This window comes from Vombatus ursinus, unplaced genomic scaffold, assembly GCF_900497805.2.
Source record: "Vombatus ursinus unplaced genomic scaffold, bare-nosed wombat genome assembly UNPS02014810.1, whole genome shotgun sequence".
NCBI classification, from domain to species: domain Eukaryota; kingdom Metazoa; phylum Chordata; class Mammalia; order Diprotodontia; family Vombatidae; genus Vombatus; species Vombatus ursinus.
In genome coordinates this window covers 14405393-14422188 of record NW_020954588.1, presented here as the reverse complement: position 1 = coordinate 14422188, position 16796 = coordinate 14405393, and the positions used below count along the sequence as shown (strand labels likewise).

Below are 16796 nucleotides of genomic sequence, written 5' to 3'. Positions count from 1 at the left end.
CAGACTTGTAGTCTAGGAATATCAATTTGGCAGCAGAGGGTGGATTAGGGAAAAGAGATGAATACAGGAAAACCAACTAGGAAATCGCTGCAAGGCAAGAAGGGACGAGGAACTGAAATAGGACAGTGCCCCTGTGGGTGGAAAAAAGGGGACAGATGTGAAAAATGTTGGGGAAGTTCAAAGCATACAAGAGGACAGTAGGGTTAAGGTCTGAACCCAAGGGTGCTGGGTCCACTCAATCATCCTGCTTCAATGCCACCATTCATAAGACATGCACCATGAGCTTGTGACTTCTCAGGGGTATAATGAGCCTGGAGTGATGTCTGTGAGTAGTAGATAGGACAATTCCTTCTCTAACCATGGATTGAACTAATCAGGTATGCTCTGCCTAAACAAAACTTTAGAAATACGAGGGCTAGGGTGTAAGAGAAGTATTTTTTAATTTTTTTTGTAAGAGAAATATTAAAGATAAATTTTCCTGAGCTATATTTTTGTCCTGAACAAACTTTGGGTAGACAAGCTAGCCAATGAGTTATTAATAAGAACTAACTCAATTTAACAATTCAGTAAGAACCTACTATGTGCGTGGCACTAGGCTAGGTACTAGGAAGACAAAAATGAAGACGCCACTATTCTCATATTCTAGGGGATGCAACATGCACATAGATGAATCAATGCACTTTAATTTGAGATGGGAAAGAACACCAGCAAACTGGGGGTGAGAGGTGGGGAGGGTGGATCAAGAAAGGCTTCCTGTAGGAGGTGACATCTGAATGAAGACTTGAATGAAGCAAAGAATTCCAAGAGGGAAAGATGAACAGGAAGCGTATTCCAGGCTTGAAGAATTGTCTTTACAAACATAAAGTGACTGCAGGTGGCATGACATATTTGAGGACCAAACTAATACGCCAGTATGGTTGGAAAACAGAATTTGTAAAGAATAATATAAGGGAAGTATCAGACAAAGGAGATGAGAGACAGCTTAAGAAAAGCTTTGCTTGCTAGGCTGAAAATTGAATTTTATTCTAGGGCAATAGGGAGTCATTTAAAATTTTTGAGTAGGAGAGTAACGTGATCAGGTCCATGATTTGACAATATTTGTCAGCTGTGGAAAGGATGGATTGGATAGGATATCTCTGAATTAACAGCCTCTCCTCTTTCCATGTATTAGGGGAAAAAAATCATCTCTCTGTTAGAGGACAGTAACCTAATGTAATATGCTTTAAACAGCTACTGTTAGTGATTTTATCCTAATGGAGCAGGGACCCAAAGCAAGACTTTAAATCTGATAGATACCCATAAGATCTGAGGCACAAGGAGAATAACTAAGACAATCACCTACAACAGAGGGTGGTGTTATAAATGGGGATTGGGATGCAGGAGAAGGGAAGGAAACAAGAATTTATTAAGCACCTACTATGTTCTAAGTGCCTTACGAATATTATCTCATTTGATCCTCACAACAACCCTGAGAAGGAGGTGCTGTAACAATAATCTCTATTTTATAGATGAGGAAACTGAGGCACACAGAGGTGAAAGATGCTTGCCTAGGATCACACAGCCAGTAAGTGTCTGATGCTGGATTTGAACTCAGGTCTTCCTGAGTTCCATCCCCGGCACCACCTAGCCACCACACACTTACTGGTTATCTTACACTGGGCAAGCTACTTCACTTCTATTTGCCTGTTTCCTGAACTATAAAATGAGGATAATAACAGCACCTACTTCTGAAGGTTGTTGTGAGGATCAAATGATATAATATTTGTAAAATGCTTAGCAAAGTGCCTGGTACATAGTAGGTACTTAATAAGTGCTTATTCCCCTTACCCTCCTAAAGTTCCAAAGAAATGTGAGCTGTTATTATTACAGAGTACTTTGCTCCCAGCAACCTTCTCAGGTGGCAGCATAGGTATTTTTATCCTCATTTTGCAGGAGAGGAGACTAAGCCTTGTACAGAGTAAGTATTTAATAAATGTTTATTGAATTGGGTTTTGTTCTACTTCTGTCACTAATTTTGTATGCCTTGTGTGAAAGTCACTTTCCCTCTCTCAGACTCCATTTCCTCATTCAGTTCAATTAAGATTTAGTTAACGTCCTACTTTGTGCCAGACATTGAGAGTACAAAGATAAAAATGAAAAAAAATTCTATCCCCAAGGAACATACATTTTACTAAGAAAGATAGGATAGTTACACAACTGAGGAGAATACAAGATACAGGATATGGAGTGACCAGGGCAAAGGAAAGATTCAAAGTGCCCTAAGAAAATCGGAAGAGGTAGAAGAACACTTTCAGGTAGAAGAAGTATGTGTGTAGAGGGAGGAGTTGAAGGGGGAGAATTCAGAAAGGCTATTTATAGGTTAGTGGTATCCTGAGCCTTGAAAGAAAAGCCTGGAGTCTGGAGGACAGACTCAGGCCAAATATATGATTTGGGAATGATTTACATAGCAGGAATCATTGAAGTTACCACAATTGACTATAATGAATAGATGAATGAATAAATGTAAAAGAATTTATTAAGACCTTATTATACCCCAGTACTTAGCACTGGGGACATATATATATATATATACACACACACATATATATATATATACACACACATATATACACACAGAAAGACAGCTGTTGCTCTCAAGAAATTTGCATTTCTAATAAGAGCAGACAACAGATATAAGGGAATGATGGCCAGGGAGTGGTGTTTGGGACTTTAGAGTCACAGACAAGATGAATGAAGTCAAAAGTTAATGGGTTGAGACGTCCTTTCCTGGAATGATGGTATCAATTTGATTACTGCAGAGAATACAAGATCTCTGTCAGTTCATTGTTTCTTCCCTCAAAATGTCACCTTAAAGGTTCTTCTCTAACAAGACATCTTCCACGTATATGTCAGAATCATTCATGATTCCTTGACAAATGTAACAACAGAGGTGACATAGCTTGATGACCCTCTGATTATTAATACCAAGTGAGTCCTAAAACAGGGAGAAATGTTCTCACCAAAGATGTTTGACATCTCTAGGGATTCCCTATATGCTAGGTGTTTTCAGGTGACATGGTGCTAATAGTGTTGCGGAGACTCCTATATCAATCATTTTTTCTCAAGTTTTTCTCTCTACTATGTTTTACAAGGTGATCATTCTGGAAATCTCCACCACTTCCTTGCTGTAATTAATAATGTGAGAATGTGCCTGGAGGATGACAAGAAGGAAGAAGAGAGGGAAAGAAAGAAGGCATGCCCACCAAACTTCATCTGGAGAGGGAGCCAGTGTTTCCAAATGGGACAGTGATGTGTATGTTTGTGTGTACGTGTGTGTGCGTGTGCATGTGTGTGTGTGTTTGTGTGTGTGTGAAAAAATTTAGTGGGAAGAATGGCAGCTGAGGTGTAATGTTCTATTTTTCATCTGGACATCCTTCATCTTCTGTGGGATCAGGTTGCAAAGGATGAGATTTTCTTTTAAGTTTTCCCAGGCCACTATTCCCTGCCTCTTCTTCATCAGGAATTTGATTCTCTTTTTCTGAGTATTTAGATGACATCCCAAAGAATTCTCCAATTCCTTTTTGCCATGTGGGTGTTGGCGGTACACCTACTGGGTTCCCACCTGCATACTTACTCTCAACTTTCCGAGACTCAGGCGGAGAGCCGTCGGCGAAGCTGGAGTGACCCGGAGCCTTCTGGGGCGCTCAAGCCGCCACCACTTTGTAGTAGGAGCCCAGCATGCAGTCATGACCAAAGTGAGAGTGGACGACGAAACGACAGGCTCAAGGCCAGTAGACAGAGGTCGGATCCTCGCGAGAGCCGCGCAGTTGGAAAGCCCACTCTACTAGTGATGAAGAAGGGATGAGAGCAATCAGGAAAGATCTCTACATGGAACCCAGTCACACTGGAATACAGCTGAAGAGCAGGATGTGAGGATGGAAGATCATAGGTCCAGAGCCAGAAGACAGTTTGGAGGTCATCTAGTCCGACATCCTACAGATGAGGCAGCAGACCCAAGGAAGTTTCATGATTTGTACGAGATTACACAGGTAGACGTGGGTGTCTGAACCTGTGCTCTCTGACTCCAAAATGAGTATTCTTTCCACTGAACCAGGCGGCAACAAGGTAGTAGGTCAATGAAAAGCAATTGGAGGAGGAAGAATCGATGTCCTGGGTCTCAGATTTCCTCGGCTGATTGACTGACTGGTAACTGACCTTCCGGGAAGTCGTGAGTAAAACGGCGTTAGGAATACTTCTCAGCTCCCAGTGGGAGAAGATATTTGAAAGGTCTGCGCCTCAGCGTCTTAGCTGGGATGTGGAACTCCTCAGCTGGAGGCGTGCTCACAGGCTGGCTTGGTGTTTCCCAGGTTTGAAAAGAATCACGAGCGGACGGGCTTTATAATGGTGGTTTAAATAAGTTTGGTTTTGTCACCCAATCCAGATGCTGGTGGCCATTATCCATGAACCCCCCAGGACACCGTCTCTCCTTCCTTAATGCATTCTATGCCAAATGTTTAGTCTTTCTAACAGAGGTTGCCACTTACCCTAAGTGCCCTCTGGTGTTGGGTAGAGCTCATAACAGCCCGAGAAAGCATAGGAATTCCAGTGTTGTTGGCCTGATGTTCAACAAGGTAAGGAAACTATCGAGCACCCCCTGGTGGTTAATTTAATCCCAGCCTAATATTCCATCCCGACAGCGTCAAACTGGAATAAAAATAAGGACCATCAGACCATCCATAGAGATCCCCGCGGGCCGTATATTGACTTAGTTTTAAATTTTAGTATTACCTGTGTTTTATTGTATTTTTTGTTAAATATTCCCAACATTTAAAATTACATTTTAATTTAAATAAAATTACATTTTAACTTGGGAATGCTGTGGGCTGCATGCAACCTTTAAGCCCTGTGTCTGACTTCTCTAGAATCTAGCCTTCCAAGACCTTGAATCCTGCCTTTTTCTTCTAGTATGTTAACTATCACTTGCAGCTTCATGCCATCTGCAAATTTGAAAAAAGTGCCATCTAAGTCTTTATGCAAAGTCACCGATAAAGTCACTACCTCCAGAAAGGTCCTCTAGAATGCAGAGTTAATTAGAAGGGATGAAGCATTAACTTTTAGTATTTTAATTCAGATTATTTTGCTATTTCTTTAAGAGAAAACAGGGCCCTAAGGGAATGAAACTCATGACTGGAATATTTTGATGAGATCTTGAGAATGGAGTATATAAATCCCACGGCCTAGTAACACTAGGTCTGAACTATAATACCAGATTTTAATCTTAATGCTTTCCACTCAAAATCATATTTCTTTGATCCCACTCAGAATTTTCTCTGGGAATCTCAGAATACAGCTCAAATGTAGTTCACCTATAGGGCTCCATAGATATGGGTAAAAGGGGCCCCAGCTTCTAAGCAAGCACTCAAAGTAGCAGTCAATACCAGGTAAAAGAGAGCTTTTGTTTCACTCTCCTGAAAATGCAGAAAAATAATATAAAGGACTTATATTATCCCAGAAACAATCAACATGTAAGGGAGTGGTGGCCAGACAAAATGGTTTCAATCTGATGATTCACAGGGATTGTGAATGGTGCTGTAGAGTAATTGGTTGTCATGAGTTTTCCAATAGAGGTAGCAGTATCGCTTCGAAGAAACAAGATGAAGAGGTGATATATATGCCATCTGAGAGCCGATGGCAAGATGCTAGCACTGAGTGGACTCTGGTTTCCTCATAGATGGCTATGAAGCACGGTGGGAGTGGGTTAAGTAAGATTTTACCCTCTCACACATACTTCACCCCTATTCCTCCAGCTGTGTGTGTGTGTGGGGAGAGGTGGATTGTGTAATATATTTAACCCTTTTCTCCCCAAGAAGCTGTCATTATCCAGGCACTCCCCTTTTTCTTACTGAAAGTCAAGTCCTAGAACTCTCAAATTTGAGGTTGTTAAAAAGGCAATCTTCAGGTGGGTGCTACCCAGTATCTCCCCGTCTCTAGAAATCTGAGATCCTGAACTCTCCAGAAAGTCAATGGTGTCCTGGAAATGCCCCCTTCTCTATCCAGGGGGCTAGGGTCCAGGTTCTTCTCTTACTGCTCCCAGTTTCTGCCATCTTTGGAACCAAAATATGCCCCCAAAAGGATTGAGATAATTGGTCAGTTGCATTCTTAAGCTTTTTGGAATATGGGCCCCTTTGGCGGTCTGATAAAGGACAATTGAAGGAAATGCTAAATTTCAGTTAAGAGATTAGTGAAAATAAAGCTGTATTTTGCTTTTCCATCCAAATTCACAGACTCCTTGAAGTATAAGGACCCCAGACTAAAAACTTTTCTCCTAGACAGTTGTGCACTCTCAGATCTCTGATCTATGTTCTTTCTGGAGTTCTCTTAAAAGGAAAAAAAGGCCAACTTTGCAATGGATACTCCCTGCCTCTCTGCATAGGCCAAAGGGACACAAAACCATGGCTTTGAGCTCCAACTGGGCAACCCAATCATCTCATCCCCAACTGATGAGATTTAAGGAGATGCCCTCATCTTCAACAACAATCGGTATATCCCAACACATGCCCCCAAATCTTCTCAGTGGGCATGTCCACAGACTCCACTGGAGTCCCCAGAGTCCCAAGCAAAGGTTTTAAATCATTAATTTGATCCTGGAACTGATGTCCCTAATCAACCCTATACAAGTAAAACCAAGAAGGCAGACCTGGATGGGGCAGCATGAGAAAACTGCATGTATGGAGTAGGGAATGGGTCACTTAGAATAGTAAAGGAAGTGTTACCAGGGGCTATTGGCCATCTTCAGATACAAACTTGGTCTGGAATATGGTGGCGTCTCATAGGGTCATGGATTTAGAATTGCAAAATACCTTAGAGGCCATTCAGTCTATCATTTTCCAAATGAGGAGATTAAAACTCAGAGAGACCATGTTAATTTGTCTGTGGTCACAGGGCTTATAAATATCAGAGGCAGGATTCAAACCTGTATCTGCCTAGTTCCAAATCAAGCACTCTGTCCACTATTGTTGCTCATCCTTCTTTCTTGAAGAGGATCCATGACATCATGAGGTTGATGTCTTTACTTGTGCATCAATTGGATTTCAGCAAGGCAGAGCCATACAAAGTCACCAGTCTCACTCTCTCCTCCAGAGTCATTGGAGTCCAATGGGCAAGATAAAAGTCAAGATGACTGGGGATGGCCCCTCTATCTGCAGTGAACATTACCTCTCTGTGGAAGAGGATGACATTGCTTAACTGGCCGACCAGAAAAATTTTCCTGGTTCTCTTTTAGGCCATCCATTAGTTCAATTCTCTGAGTACCTCCATTAGACCCTATAGGGTTGAGATGAAAGGTAGAGATGCAGCAGAAAGAGGGCTAGGTCCAGCCAGGCTTGGGTGCCAGTCTCAGTTTTGCCATTAGCTGAATAGCATTGGATAAAACAACTTCTCTCTAAGCCTCAGTTCCCTCTAAGAAATAAGGGGTTGCATTTGAGGATCCCCTGGGACCTTTTCCAACTCAAGTATTCTAGGTTTCTATATGAAAACTATCAATTTTTAAAAAAAAATTTTTTTTAGGCAATTGGGGTTAAGTGACTTGCCCAGGGTCACACAGCTAGTAAGTGTCAAGTGTTTGGTCTGAGGCTGGATTTGAACTCAGATCCTCCTGACTTCAAGGCCAGTGCTCTATCCAATGAGCCACCTAGCTGCCCCGAAAACTATCAATTTTTTAAAAAAATTAATTGAAAATTTGAATTCTAGGCTTAGAGTTAGAGAAATTGAGTTCCCATCCTGGCTATCGCACACATTACCTAGATGATTTGAGTTGGAACCCTTCACCCGTCTGGATCTCAGCTTCCTCTTTTATAAAACAAGGGAGTTGGATTTCATGATCCCTCCCAACTCTCATCCATGAGTTTTAGCTACGGAGCCAGGACATCCCTGACAATGTCACAAAGCCGTGTGTTAATGCATCTCTATCTGTGCACCCTGGTAGACACACCACAATTCACCGGGCAGGGTCCTTGTGCTCTGAGACCGCAGGATTTAGAACTGGAAGAGGTTATTTAGTCCCATCCTCTCACTAAATCAGTGAGGACCTGGAGAGGTGAGGAGGCTTGTCTAAGAGTCAGGATTAGAATTCAGGTCTTTTGAATCTCAGTCTAACACTCTTTTCATTCTACCACATATCTCCCACCATCACCTAGGCACATAGTAGTACCTGGGCTACCTACCATCCTTTTGTGAGTTTCCCCTTCAAGGATGCTCTTGAGGTCACTTTTAATTGGGTTTCACTTGATTAAAAATATTGGGGGAGAGAGGGAGATACGCAATATGATTTTCTGTGACTCCCCCAATTCCCCTGAGGAAAGGCCCAGAGTTCCACACTCTTTTGGGATGATTCTGCGGGCAGAGGTGTTGCTATAAAATGCTGACCTCTGTCCCAAGGTGCCAAAATTTATGAGGCGCTGACAGAACTTTTTTTTTAATCAATCAACCAATATTTATTAAGCACCTACTTTGTGCTAGGCTCTGTGCACTTCTGCAGTGAGCAGAAAAATGAGCTTAGTATCTGGTTAACAAAAATAATTAGTTCAGTGATAAACTCTTTTTCCCATTGGTTCCACCTCAGGTGAGTTCGTCCATCTCCTGCCCTGCTCCCACCCATTTTCCCCTCTCTAAATCTGATGGCCTTGTGGTGTCCCAGGATCACTCTCTCCTGACTCAACTACATCCCAGGTCTTCACATTTCTAAATATAGCATCACCTAAAGACTTCAATTCAGGATCTAGCTCCTTGAGTAAAATCTAAGTGACTTGTGAGCTGGATCTGGCAGGGCCAAGCAAACATAGGATTTGTCCAGCCTGTGAGGGGAAGGCTTTGGGCTGAGATCAGGGACTCCTTCCCCTATTCTTGGCTGGCAAGCTGACAAGAGCCTTGTGGAATGTAGAATTCAAGGAGGGTTAAAGCAGGTCAGAGGCTCACATCCTGGGCGGACACCCCACAAGCACCCTCACTTCCCATTGTGTTTACTCACCTGGTTCTCTGCTACTCTCCTCATCTTCCTTAAACCAAAGAACGCATGTAATCTGAATACGTTCCCAAATGATCAGTCTTTGACTAGGAAGCAAATTCCACAGAACTCCCAATATTTATTTAATTTTTGGTCCTGGCCAAAAATTCCCTGCTGAGGGAACTCCCTTTGCCATTGCTAATGAATACCTGCTTACATCTTAGTTTCCTGGAAGCCCTGAGAAAGGTCACATAACCGATATGTCTGAGACAAGTCTTGCCTTCAGGTCTTTTTGACTCTCAAGCCAGTCTCAAGTACTACACCTGGCTTCCTCACCTTATAAATATCTTTATAGAATGTAAACTTATATAAGTGTGTATGTATATATATAAACATATGCATTTTATATATGATGTTGAGATCTTGCATAGGATTATTTATGCATATGCACATATATACTACACATAACACCCACATATTTAATTATATATAATCATATATATGTTATGGACACAATGCATAAAATATATAGATATCTAGACATGCATAGATATTAGATAAATATATAATATATGCATATAATATAAATATGTGCCTACAATACAGGTGCCATATATGTGCATATACATATGTCAGGTAACGTTTCTCATTGTTAAAAGGTATGTTGGAAGCTTATGTAGGATATGTGTGTATATATATATAATGCTATGTAAGTGCTTATATATATATCTTATGTAAGCTCATATATGTGCATATTATATGCATATATAATGTGTATACTCATGTATCTACCCTATTATGCTCATATATATTTCCTATGTGTGTTTATAATATATATCTTATATAAGCGCATGTATATTTCCTATGTGTATATATATGTATATATGAACTCATATATGTTGCTACACACATGTGTGTATATCCTAAGTTCCCAACATATCTTCTAACAATGGGAGAATCTTCACCTGGCATATTTTGAACTCTCAAGCTGGAATTTCTCTCCAAATAAAAGCTATCAGGATAGTGAGGCCCTGATACCAAACTTTCATCTTTAAATTTTTCATTTTAAGACACCTTCATAGAGATAATGTGGCATAGTGGATAGAAGGTGAACCTTGGAAGAAGGAAGACCTAGGTTCCAGTCCTGTCTCTGAGACTTACTAGTTGTATGACATTGGGCCAGCTGCTTATAGTTCCTGGGCCTCAGTTTCTTCATTTGTAAAATGGAGATAAAAACACTTGTAGGCCCTCCTGAGCGGTCTTTGTGCTCAAAAGTGGAAAAATCATTTTTCAAGTCTTCAAATACAAGATAAATGTCAGATATTTTTATTATTATATTCTTTGTCCCTACTTTTTCCCTACACACACACACACACACACACACACACACACACACATGTCCTTTGGGGTTAATTAGTTATCCATCTGCTCTCCAACCCTGACTCCAAAATGACTCAGAGGCTGCAGACCAGAATTATTTTAGGTGGAGCATTTCCTTTGGAGTCAACACATCCCCTGGTAGCAGGCACCAGTCCTGCGGATTTCCTCTGCTCGCTGGTTGAGAACAGGAAACAGAGGCCAGCACAAGCCAACCATCACTGCAGGCCTGCCGGCCCCCAAGTCATTCCGGGGGAGGTAAAAGACCGGCAAACAAATGCAGATGTAGTCAGGATTCCTTGGAAGAAAATGGCCACTTACTGGAGGAAAGTGACTCCATTTGTGCTATTTATCAACGGGCTCCAAATTGGAACCCACAAATCATCTAAGACAGGATTGTCAGTAGACATAGGAAGAGAAGTAAACATATTCATGGGAATTATGGAGACTTCACAGGGGACCTTCCCAGACAGGTAGTCATAAGATGACAAAAAAGGTCAAGGACCTTTCCAGCTCCCTCCTTTAAACCACCTTCCCAGTTTAGACTTAAGTTTGCTTCCCGCATTTATGAAATATTCTAGTAAAAACAGCTCCTAGAGATGGGGCCTGGGCAGAGCAAGTAGGAACAATACTGAATTTGGAAACTGGATTCAAACCCTGGCTTTGACACTTCCTACCTGTGTAACTTTGGACAAGCCACTTTTCCTGGGCCTTCTTTTTCCTCATCTGTCAAATGAGGGCATTGTAATGGACTAGATGATCTCAAATCTCATGAGCTTACGAATAGCAGGAAAGACAATGTTCTCCTTTCCCTGCTCCTTCCTATCACTCTCACTGTATGATCTCCGAGATATGCCAAGACTTCAGCTGCTCCATATAGCTTCCAAACTGTCCTCCCATGTCGCTGGTAGCATGGTATTCCCATCATCAATCACTCATTGGGCTTAGTTAGCAAAAATGGGAAGGGAGGCATTGTCTCCAGAAGGCCACTGGTGAAAATGCATGAATAGTCTGGTCCTATAAAGATAAGCTAAAGGAAAAGTCAGCTTTAATGGGTGGTGGGCTAGAGGGCAGCAGGGGATTGTGAACAAGTGGGCTGCCTTTGATGGGAGAAACACGGAGAAAGATCCATGATCCTTTATCCTATGATCCATAATCACACTTTCTCCTGGACGGATGTTCCCCGGGTGTGGATAGCTATCTTGAGGGCTGGCCTACGGAGAAGGGCCTAGACTCCTGTCCTGATTCTCTGTCCTTTTCCCAGACCCAATTTTCCAAGTCCTTCATTCATTCATTGCTCCTGAAATACCTTCAAAGTCATCACTAAGAGGTGTGTGCTGAGTCTGGGAGAGAAGACCACATGGGCTGGAATATCTTGGGTGAGCCCCAGGGGAAAAAAATTTCTCTCTAAAGGGCATGAAACTCCAATTAGACTGTTTTGCTTTTTGTCAACGGCTCTGCTGAAGGGTTTGGTGGCAGAGGAAGCTGAAACCATTAAAGGATTAACTTGTGGGTCTCCAGGCTCTCCTAGTTACCTCAAATGTCTGCACTGCTGTTTCTGGAAACGTCTCTGGCAAAAATGAGCAACCTCCCAAATCTGCAGATTCATGACCAGAAAACATGTTGAAAAGCCACATCCACCAGAGGGAGCCCACAAGACACCTCTCTGAAACTTGAGGACTGCTTTCCCCAGCTGGTTTAGCAACACTCCTGATCAAGAGGCTATAAGATGCCCAGGGGCCATCAGGAAACCATTTTAAGATGATGAAAATACAACCCATTCTAATTCAATTAAACTGAAACTGTAACTAGATACAATACATCACTTTTAGGTGGAAATATGTGATCGAGAAGAAAAGAGGGACATCCACGGAATGGCTCTGGAGTCAGGGAACCTGGATGTGAGTGAATCCTAGCCCTCCCTTGGACAAATCATTTCATCTGAGCCTCAGTTTCCTCAATATGTAAATGAAGTGTTTGGGCTAGGTGACCTCTGATTTCCTTCCAACTCTAAATCTCTGATACCTTTGATCTTACGATTAATCAGGATGGCCTCTAAGGAGTGTGGTGTGGAATCATTTTCAGTTGTGTCTAACTCTTTGTGATACCATTTGGGGTTTTCTTGGCAGAGATGCTGGAGTGGTTTGCCATTTTCTTCTGCAGCTTATTTTACAGATGAGGAAACTGAGGCAGAAAGGGTTAAGTGATTTGCCCAAGGTCACACAGCTTAGTGAGTGTCTGAGGCCAGATATGAACTTAGGCCTTCTTGATTCCAGGCCTTGTACTCTATCTATCCACTGTGCCACCTAGCTGCCCCTCTTCCAAGGAGTGTGGTATAGTAAAATAAATGCAGAATTTGGTGTTCAAAGATCTGGGTTCAGATCCCGCTTCTACCACCTACTTTCTCCGGGCTTCAATTTCTCCAACCATTGCACTCAATGATCTTCAACGCTCTTTCCAGCTCAAAATCTCGGATCCCTTCCATTTCTAGGTCTATGATACTGTGAACTCTCAAATAGAATTGATGCTTTTTTTTTTAAATTACCATCATATACTTTTTTCACTTTATTTTTCTTACTTCTTTTTTTTCCAACATGGCTAATTTGTAAATATGCTTTGCATGACTTCACAAGTATAAATGTTATCATATTGCTTGACTTCTCAAATGAGCGGGGAAGGAGCTGAAGGGAGGGAGAGAATTTGGACCTCAGTATTTTAAAAAATGATTGTTTAAATAAAGTATATATTTTTTAATTTTATGCATAATAATTCCTACCTTTGATTTATCAAAGCGCTTTCTATATAATTTTGCCCCCAGAATAGTCTTGGGAAATGGGAGATAATAATAATAATAGCTAACATTTACATATTGCTTACTATGTGATTTATAATTACTTTCTTTATAATTTTTATAATTATCTCATTTGATCATTTGGGAAGTGGTACTATTATTATCCCCATTTTACAGATGAGGAAACTGAGGCAAACAGAGGTTAAGTGATTTGCCCAGGGTCACACAGCTAATAAGTGTCAGATTTGAGCTCAGGTCTTCCTGATTCCAGGCCCAACACTATATCCACTGTGCCATTAGCTGGCAGCAGTGTGCATGTGTGTCTGCACACATAAGAACAAAGACAGGGTAATGGAAATACAAGGATTGGGTCCAATCCTCCATTTTACCACTGTTATACCAGGTAAGTCAATCCAGCATGTCTGTCCTTATTTTTTTTTCACACATAAAATAGGAATTCCTCATCAAAAATATTATGACAATCATACCTTGAGCAAATGTTTACATTCTAGGCCTGTGTTGCAGTAGAAGGAACAGGATGGAATGTTTTAGAGCTAGGACAGACTTTAGAGACCTTCCTCTTTCAGAGAAGCTAAGAGATTGACCCAAGGCTACACTGTTAAGTAGAGGGAAGAGAGGGACCTAGAACTCAGGCTTCCCCTCCCATCTTCTCTTTCCCAGACTAAATAAGCCCAGCTCCATCATCCGACCCTCACATAACATAGACTGAAAGAAAGTCATCATTCTGGTTGCCCACCTCTGGACATTTTTCAACCTACCAACATCTTGGGTCGCCCCAGAACTGAATATCCTACTCCAGATGAGGACAGAATACACCAGGACTATGACCTATTCATTCTTGGAGGCAGCCCAATGTGGTGTTAGCTTTTTCGGCTATCCCGTCATGCTGCTGCTGACTCACATTGAGCTGCAGTCCACTAACATCCCCAGATTCTCTTCAGAACAACTGATATCTATCCATGCCTCCTCCACCTTAAATTTGTGGAACTGATTTTTTGTATCTGAGTACAAGACTTTACATTTATTCCTGTTGAATTTCACCTTTTTTGAGTCAGTCCAATACTTGAGTCTATCAAGATCTTTATGGAGCCTGAGTCTATCATCCGTTGTGTTAGCTGTTCCTCCGAGTTATGTTATCTGAAAATGTGAGGAGCATGTCATCTATATCTTCACCCAAGACATTGAAAAGAACTTTCAACAGTTAGATTGATGGCTTCTGATGGCCTCCAGCTTTAAATCTGTAGTCCTACAATCCAAATATCCATTCTACGTAACTCATAGAGTTTTCAGGAGAGGAAAGTCACCTGGAGTAATTAATGTATGGGACAAGACTTTATGGAGTGAAAATCTGCTACATAAAGGTAAAGCATTTTTATTGTCTTTTTAGCATAAATGTAGGTGAGTATGATTTGATTCCAGGACGCTTCTGAACCCCCAAGCCTTTTATATCTGTATTAAAGCTATGTCACAGTCTGGGTAAGTACTTTAGAAGCAGAAAGCATGGTAGAGCATCATATTTCAGAATGTTCCATGTTTCTTCTCCATTTTTTGTGGTGTGATCTAATATTGGGGTCGAATATCAATATGAGTTTATTGTAGTACACGATATAAAATGCAGCTCTAAACTTAATTTCTGCCAAATCACTTTTCTATTTTTCCAGTAATCCTTGTCAAATAGACAGTTCTACCCTCATGTAATTTATATTCTCAGGTCGCCCATTTCTATTCCAACTAGTGAGAAGTTTGGGTCGGAGATGCAAGAAGTCAGAAAGCAGGATTGAGATTTAGAGGAGAGAAGGAAACAAATGTTCTCCTGTTACTTCTGGTATCTATGCTTTTATGATTTCAGCCATGCCAAAATTAAACAACTGCCTTTGAAAGGTATGTATATAATAAGCCTGTGAAAGGCTTAGCTACTCTGATCAATACGATTCCGTACAATTCCAAAAACTCCAGCCACCTCCAGAGAGGACTGACGATCTCTGAGGGAAGATTGAAGCAAAGTTTTTTACTTTCTTGATTTTTCTTGTTGTGTGTGTTTTCTTTTGCAGCATGGTCAATATGGAAGCATGTTTCACAAAACTTCATATGTATAATCGATATCATATTACTTGCCTTCTCAAGGAATGGGGACAAATGAAAAGGAGTGAGAGATTCAAAATTGTTAAAATGAATGTTAAATTTTTATATGTAATTGGGAAATATTTATATATATTCAATATTATATATTATTTAATATTATATATTAATATTGAAATATATATTTTAAAGGTGTGACATATTTTTCTTAGACATCATTCACTTTGCCACTGTAAGTTGGAAGACATTGAGATGGAGGGCTGATAGTATCCTCCGAGACATAAATGAAGGCCCAGGGAGGTACTTTTTGATACTATTTTTTTGCCTTGAGATCCATTCTTGGAGACTAAAGCATAAAGTGAAAAAGGAAGAAACTTCCTTATGATCCCTGAAGGGAAAGACAGGGAGGAGGCATGAAGTCTATCCTGGAAGCTGAAAGAGAGAAAGTTAGAGTGGAGTTGACTCCTGAGACAAAACAGAAATGGGCTAAAGCAGTTCAGGCTGAGCTGCATTTATACTTCATTAAAATCAATGATTGACTGTTAAAATGTCTTTACCTCTGGAACTTTCCCTTTTGATATGTGATTTTCAATCCTTGTCTGTTTCCTTAGCTACTAGCAGTAAAAATTCTTAAGAAGGCCTAAAGAAGGATTGTGGGTTTATTTGGGAACAATAGGGTCAGGAAAAAGTCAGAAAGCCAAGTCCTTTTTCATAGGGGCTCTGCTTAAGAGGCACACACTGAATAGGGCTAAAGGAAGAAAGTCCCCTGAACCAATGGCATGAAGCTTTGTTGTGATGCTGTACCTGACCAGACCTGGGTTTGGATTATAAGGAGTCTGTGTGGGGTAAACAGCATCACAGTAGCCTGGGGGTGAAATTAGGGGATCATTGATTTAATGCTGATGGGTTATCAGGGTCTGTCCTGTTCAACCCCTTTATTTGTACAAATTAAGAAAATGAGGCCCAGGGAAGGTCAGTGAGTTGTCCAAGAACACACAGGTAACAAGCATCAGAGGAAGAGTCTTCAGTCCAGACAGTCTGATTCCCAAAGGCAGTTGTCTCTCCACCTTAACATGGTCCTGCAGTTCCTTGCCCCTATCTTCCTCTCATCACTAGATAACCTTGGCCAAGTCGGTAACAGGTAGCATCTAGATAACTTCTGAAGGTCTACAGAGTGCTTTACAAATGTTATCACATTTAATGCTCACAACAACCCTGTAAACTGTGTGGTATTATTATTTCCATTTTACAGTCAAGGAAACTGAGGCCAGAACCACCTCGCTAGTAAGCGTCTGAGACAGTATTTGAACTCAAGTCATCCTGACTCCAAGTCCAGCACTCTATTCTCTGCACCACCTAGCTGTCCCCTTAAGCTAGTAGGTCATTTCATTTCTTCCTGCCTCCACTTCAAGCTAATCAAGGTGGTGAATGAATTCCTGTTTGTTCTTATTTCACAGGGATATACTGAAGACTAAATATGTGTGTATGTGTGTATGTGTGTGTAGATAGATAGATAGATAGATAGATAGATAGATAGATAGATAGATA

At 41.1% G+C, this 16796-nt stretch overlaps 1 pseudogene; it reads right to left on the bottom strand.

Moving 5' to 3' along the window:
- Positions 1–3310: 3310 nt before the first annotated feature.
- LOC114053170 lies at positions 3311–9028 on the bottom strand (annotated as a pseudogene).
- Between the last annotated feature and the right edge of the window lie 7768 nt (positions 9029–16796).